The following is a 7,818-nucleotide window of genomic DNA, read 5'->3' as shown; positions in this document are numbered from 1 at the left end:
CTCCGAGGCAGAGGCACCATGGGGGAAGGATGCAGTGGGCAAAATTGCTCAGTGCAGAGAAGTCAAGAAGAAGGCAAGAGAATGGCGCTAGAGAGGAAGGGGCCAAGAACCATAGACCCCCCAAGGCCATCGTTCCATGACCCTCCCAGATACACGCAGAAGCCTGCCACACTAATCTGCCAGGTAATTCTCAATCCAGTGGAATGGGCACATCAGGATCAAAGCAGTCACAACAGCCATTTGGAATGACAGTGCAAGAGCCCTGCGGTCACCCAGCTCCTCTGAGGTTCATCCATCAAGAGAGTTTACTGGCAGGGTAATTTAAGAGGATGGGCCACTGACCCCTGAATTCAGTGCACACCTCTTTTTCCAGACAGCTGGCAGCATTTCAACCGATTTCACTTCGCCAACTGGAGACTGTCTCCAAATGTAGAAATAATTTCCAGTGTTCAAACTGAGCAACGTTCATCAAGCCTTTATTAAATGCCAGGCAGTACGCGAGGCACTAGACTTAAGAAGGAGCAATAAAGCATGGCCCCTGTCTTGAGAAAGCTCTTCATCTGTGGGGGAGTCATGCTCACAATCAAGATGACTTCTGTGCTTCAAGTGTCGTGTGTCCTTAGGAGCCACAAGTGAGGGGACAGGACAGGAAGGAGCATTTCCATCCACCCAGCAATGGGCTGGGTCATGGCAGACCCCACTCCCAGGTGGTTAGATATGAAAGGTCACCAGAATACAGTGGTAACAAAAAAAAAAGTGACTATTTTGGAGCTAAAGCATAGCAAAGTCAGCCTGGATGGAACAGAGATATTTTGGAACACTGTGCAGAGATCTTGTCTAGGAACAAGATGAGAAGTGTGGGAAGACGACAAACCAGACAACAGCAGCTTGAAGTGACATTTAGGTGCCCTACAGCACACCCAAGTAGGTGTGGAACACACAGACTTAGAGCACGGGGCGTGCACAGCTACCCGTGGCCGTCTGATCCAACTTCTTTTTCCTAACAGAGCATCTCAGTATCTTCTTCTGAACCGAGACTATTCTTGAGAACACTGGCATTGTCTTGGAGTTTGAAATCCACCTGCCTTGCAGGGCACCCCGCTCTTAGGGTCCCCTCTACTCTATCCCCTGATGTCATAACCACCTTTCAGTCCCACGCTTGCCTCAGACTTGTAACATTACAGGTGTGAAAATGAAATGTCAAATTTTTCCTCACTCTCTCTTAAAAAGAATGCTGAGACAGTTAGAGACGATGAATTCCACAGACTTTAAATGTCTCTCACTTTTCAAAGACTCTCTAGAATTCCGAAGACACGGAGGCTCCCTGGGCTCCACTGACTTTTACAGTTTATTATTTCTGTGTTTCAGCTGAAAGGTTGAGATTTTGAAGAAAAGCCTCCAGAAGATAAAGTAAGCAATGTTTGCTCAATCCCTATCATGTGCCTGAAACACACTGTTTTCATAAAATCTGCCTATCACAGTTCTCCCAGGTAAGTATGATGGCTGTTTATCATAGAACACAAAAACCAAGGACGAGTGAGTTCAGAAACTTACAGAAAATCACACTTACAGATGAGCACAGCTAATTCCAAAATGTAAGTCCTCTTCACTATTACCTCCCGGTAGGATGATACCTAAGAGTCTAGCGGTGAATTCAGGGTGACAACACGCATGACATCAAACAGGTAACACTTTCTTCAAGGGCTAGTTTCAGATGAAGATGCAGATGACTAAGCTAACTTTGTGCAAAGAGAAGCCTAAGTGCCACCTCCCGGGACTGGTCATGACAACACTGCTCTAGAGTGAGGGTCACCCTGCCTGCCAAGTCTAGTTTGCTGCTTTGCATTCTGACTAAAGTTTCACCTCATGCTACCAGAGCACCACTGAGTACCTGTGGTGAAGACAGTGTGGCCCAGAAAGCTCGGAAGATGTTGCTTAGTATCTGTCTCCGCATAGGAAGTTTGCCATACTCCTAGATTAGAACGTTATCCTGTCTTCCACTAACCGCTACTTGAAGGCGGAATACAACAACAGGTAGAAGAAGGAACAGGAAGTCAAGAAATCTTCTGTGAAAACAATGCCCTGTTCTCCTCCAGGCTGGGCATTGGTAACAGCCATTCATTCTCTTGACAAAGGCTTCCTGAACCTCGACTATGGACCAGTCATCATAGGAGGTCCCTAGGATACAGAGGTAAGCAAATTGCAAATCCCAGTGAGAAATACACGCCATCACCTCTACTTCAATGGGCTGATAACTACCTGGGCTAAGACAGTGGTCCAAGAAAGCAGCAACCAGATCTTCCCACAGAACATGAAAAGCCAGGGCAACATCTGAAGTGGGGCTTGAGCTGGGGTGTGCAGAGGGGGGAGATGCTACAGCTTGAGTCTGAAGTGTCCCTGAAGGCCCATGTGCCAAAGGCTTAGTCTGCAGCATGACACCACTGACAGGTGGCAGAACCTTCACGATGGGGAGCCCAGTGGGAAAACGCCAGAGCCTGAGAGCGTGCCTCCGACTCCAGCACCTTCCCTGCTGCTCTGAGGTGTGCAACCCCACTCCACCATGTGTTTCTCCCTGTGTGTGCTGCCTTGCGACAGGCTCAAAAAGAACACGGTGAACCTCTGAAATCTTCAGAACCTCTGATGCTGTGAGCCAAAGTAAATCCTCCCTCCTTTTAAACTGTTTAGCTCAAGGGTATTGTCACAGCAACGGAAAGCTGACGGGCAACAAAGGAGGACACGGGCAGAAAGGCTTGAAGGAGGAGATCACAGAGCACTTTAAACCAACAGCAAGAGGTCTCCTGGGGCTGGCCCAGGCGGGGCACTGGGTGGTGTGCCCCAGAGGAGGAAGCTGCACCAGGTGGACCAGAGAGCTCCTAGGGAGAGCTGCATACTAGAGAGAGCTAGGGTTCCATCCTACTGTCCCAAGCTCTAGTTCAACCTCGCCTGTAGGGTCCTGATAACTGACTTCAGCAGCTACTGGCCAGGGCCATGATGGCGGCCCAGGGTACAAATGCACAGTAAGCATTTAGCACTGTTGCTGACCATCGTACGCCCTGAATAAGCCCTCCCTGTTACGAACATTATCCTGTGGAGGCTGATGGGAAGTGGCTTGCAGATGACCTACTCTTCACAAATTCCAACATCCAGCCCCACTGAGGCTTTGACCGACGGAGAGAAAAGCACAAGGATGCACGGGATCCACGTTAACTAAATGGCTCAGTGAAGGCTGGACGGCAGCGCAGCCTGCACCCAAGCGAATGGCTGAATTCAAATCCCAGCCCCACCCCTTCCTCGCTGTGTGGCCCGAGGGACGTTATCTCACCTCTCTGGGCCCTCATCTCTTTTTTCCCTATATTATTTTTTAATTAGTATATGTTTGCAGTATATAATGAATGCATTCATCATGGGAGACAGAGACAGAGACAGAGACAGAGATAGAGATAGAGACAGAGACAGAGACGCAGACAGAGATAGAGAGATGGAGACAGAGATAGAAATATATCTCACATCTTAATACTTTCTACTTCCTTTTCCTCCCCTCCTTCTTGTTTCCCTTTATTCCCAGATCCCCTCCCCAACTCCCCAAAGTCTACCTCTGTTTTCTATCCTCTACCTTTTATTTTGCTTTCAAAATTATTTATACTTTTCATGGCTCATGTAAGAGAAACCAGGAGATATTTAAACATGTGTATCTGTCTTATTTCACTTGGCATTATGATCTCAGACTTACATTTGTTTTCCTATAAGTAACTCAAGTTTATCCTTCTTTATGGCAGCATAGTGCTCCGTTGTGCATAATACCGCATTTTCTTTAACCATGCATTTGTTGATAAGACATACAGGTCACTTCTAACACTTAGGTATTGTGAGTTGTGCTGCAATAAACCTGAGTATGCAAGTGTCACCATAATAGGTCATCTTTAACTCTTCTGGTAAGATGCCTGGGAGATTTATAGCCGGGTGCAAGAGCCATAGTCTCTTGACTTACACCTGGGGATGATAACATGGATTAAACAGGATGACAACAGGATTATATGGCTTTAAATTAAATGAGCATGTGAAGTACAATGCAATGCCTGGCATGTAGGGACTGGTCAGTACACACTAGCCATAATCCATGTTATCTTCAAGGCACTTGTTATTTCAGTAAAACAAGAATGTGTTTTCTTTCTCATTTTCTAGGAACTTCCAGTAGAAGAGCAGAGACTGTCACCACCTTTTGGTAAAAGTACGTTCAATCCCAAGCATCCACAGTAAAAACCGAGAGACTTGTCACTCAATAGGCGGCAACTCTCAGTTCTAGAAACTCTGCTCAATTCTAACACTCTGCCCCTCTGCAGCTACTGGAAATTCCAATAGGTTAACCACTTCAAAACATTTTCTAGTCTGCATTTTGCATATACAAGTGAGGCAAAAAAATCCTTGGGGTGAGCAAGATTAGAAGCAGCGGGGACTCACAGGGCAGGACAGGTGCCCGAGGAAGAGGAACGGGTGAGGATGGAGTGCTCCCCTGGCCCAGGGATTGCGGTAGCCTCCGCACACACACACACACACACACACACACACACACACACACATACTTCCCCGTGCTGCCAGCAACCTTGTTGATACTGGTTTGTCCCCAGCCCAGCCCTGCACAAAGGGAGGCCAACGCAGAATTAGTCTGCTTTCATTATCCTGGAGTGGAATCAATTAGAATACTGTTTGCTCACTGCACGAATGTCATGCAGCCTGCGCTGCAAGCACCAACAAATAAATACGTATGTGTTGCTTAGAAATCAATTTAAAGTCAAGATTTCCTTTTCAGACACTTCCCATCGGAGGGCGGCGGTGGTGGAAAGGACAGGCCTCTGAGTGGCACCAATGGCTGAACACTCCTCTGTCAAGAAGGGGGCGCCATACACAAAACACCACAAGTGCAAAACAAGTGCGAGGGCCAAGCAACGGGTAGAAGGCCAGGATCCCCGTTACGCCAAGGCCTTCGCCGAGGGAGGAAGCCAGGGTCTCCCGCCTGAGGGAGCGAGGAGTTGCTTCTTCAGACCTGGGGGCAGGGCTCGCCCTGCAGAGGCAGCTGCCCAGTCAGTGAAGAGATGGAAGAAGCCGGAAACAGGTCAGCCTCCAGCCTCCGTGATATGGCGACATGGTGCACACACCTGTACACACAGAGACACAAACACACACCATACACACCAACTCACATAGATGCACGCATACCCACACCCCCTTGTAGAGACCCATACCCATACACACACACTCACACTCATGAGATAGAGATCCACACCAGTCTACACACACACCCATACACACACACTGTCCACACACCCAGACACCTATCCACATACATAAGTACACACTCATACACACAGAGATCCACCCATACTCTCATACGCACACACACACACATGCAGGTACAGATACCCATCCACAGACACACCAATACCTGTGCATACACACACTGACACCCACACCCAAATGCCCTTGCACACACATTCACATACACAAGCACATACTCATCCATGTACAGACATCTATTACCCATAAACACATGCCCCTACACAGACACCCACAAACACACACCCATGCACACACAGGCACCCGCACACGTAGACACGGCAGCAGACACAGGCAAAAAGGACACAGATCTTGGGTGGCCAGATCGCAGTGGGACTCACTTTGCTCCTGGAAGCCACGTCCTGAGTGCGGTGAGTGGGCCCTCAGATTCCCGGCCAAGTTACACTGACGCAGGGAAAATGAACTTCAGGGAAAATATTTCTGTTCTGGTCCAGAATAGCTTTGAAACTGAGATCACAAGCTCAATGGCCAACAGAAGCACTGGAAGTCACAACAGTGGGCAGCAGGCACCAGAAGTGACGAGAGGTAGTGAGGGAGTCTGAGGCCAACTACAGAGTCCCCACCAGTCCGAAGGGGCTGTCACCACCCAGGACCAGTGGGCGGAAGTCAGCTAACGTGGACCCAGCGTTGTTCCAGCCCTCATTTTTAAAGAAGAAAACAGAAGGTCACACTTTAACGTGAAATCTCCCCCATTTTAAATTATTAACCACTAATTCAAAGTTGTCTTAAAACTCTCTTGCGGAAATATAAATCCATCTCTTCACTCCAGCGGCAATGTCAGGGCATGGAGGCCCTTCCAGGATGACTTTCATAAAAAACAAAGAAACAGGAAGGTCATTCAGGCCCAGACCCCACGTCTCTCTGAGTCACTCATCACAAGACTGCCAGGTGCCGTTCCATCCCACATCCAGTCTGCAGGACGTGCAAGCTGCACCGCAAACCAACACCCTGGTTTCTCAGCTTCTGGCCCTCACACACCGATGGTGGTCCCCCACCCTGAATTCCCACCACCAGGGGCTTATCCTCACGCATGTCTGTTCACCCAACCAGACAGACAGAGAACACTGCCCTCCTAGAACCTCCGAATCAACCTGATTCCTTTCAAGAGATTCATTTCTTTTTCAAACAAATACCAGCAGTGAAGCAACTTTTTAAAAATAAATACACAAACAACACTGGAAGGGCTTGCATTTATATGCGTGTACATACAATGTAGGTTTGTGCACAACACACAAATAATGCATAGTTTCATTTCCACAATATTGACACTGAGTACATGGGTGGGAAAAGCCACACAGAAAGAAGAGACATGTGGAGTATTATTAAGAAAGGGGCCTCACAACCTGAAGACCTAGTTCTGCATCCTGCTATGCCCCAGATACATCCACAAGCCAGGTCCCTTCATCTCCCTGGAAGATGCCTCCCGCCCTGTGACATGGAAAGGTTGATCCTCAAGCTCTGAATTTCCCATCCCTACTATGAGCTTCACCATGAAGCAATGAGTTCTGTTTGCCTGTGCACCCAGCTCTCGATGCCGTGCCAGGACGCTGCACCTGAACGAGCTCATGCTGTGGACACTGTGAGACCCTGAAGAACCAGCGGGAGAGCGCAGGAGCTTCATCGGTTACTAGCTGTGCATCCCCACCTGCGCAACATAAACTCGCTGAATTTCCCTTCCTATTGAGAACACTGAGTATTGAAATGTGTAGAGCACACAGTAGGAGCTTAGCAGAGAACGGTTCTCACTGTCCTGTAGCCAATCATCTCCACAATCCGAAGATTAAAACTAGCCTCTGGTCTAAAATGGCCTGCAGCTGTGTTTACTTTGGTCTGCACTGTGGGCTTTGTTCTGTTTTGTTGAATTTGAACTAAAATATAAAATCAAAATGTTACACACAAAATGTCTTACCGTTTTGCTTTAAAAACGAGAAGTTCTGACAAAATTGGGGACCCTGAGAGGTATATGCTGGCCACCCCTGCAGGAGGTGTGTTCACCTGGGTTCCCTAATATTCACTCCAGGCCTCCCCCTTCGCTCGCTGGGATACCTACCTGATCCCACTGGATATCTGCACCACAGCTCCTGGATTAACAGAAGCAGAAAGAAGAGCCCTTCAGATCACTGGGCAGCATAAGACTCCAGAGGGAGGGGAGACTTTCCTGAATAAGCTCGCACGGATGACTCTAGCGTTGCCTTCTCCACAAGGATAAATATTTGCCTGGCAAGACAGGAAGCTAAAGTACCTTGAACCACTCAGAGGAAGGGTGCTGTGGGAATTTAAAGGCAAAACTGAATATAAAAGTAACCGAGTGAGCTATTTTTCCCCCCTTGCAATTCATGAAACTTCTTAAGGTTGATTTACAAACCCTTATTTTGAAAACCTTCTCTCCTGTCAGTTCCCATTTCCCTCCTTCCCAGAAGAAGTTGCACTGTCGGGGAGAAAATAAAAGGAGACAGGATTCGGGGC

Source organism: Chinchilla lanigera, unplaced genomic scaffold (assembly GCF_000276665.1).
Source record: "Chinchilla lanigera isolate Chin_1 unplaced genomic scaffold, ChiLan1.0 scaffold00092, whole genome shotgun sequence".
NCBI lineage: Eukaryota > Metazoa > Chordata > Mammalia > Rodentia > Chinchillidae > Chinchilla > Chinchilla lanigera.
Note: the sequence above shows the minus strand (reverse complement) of the source record.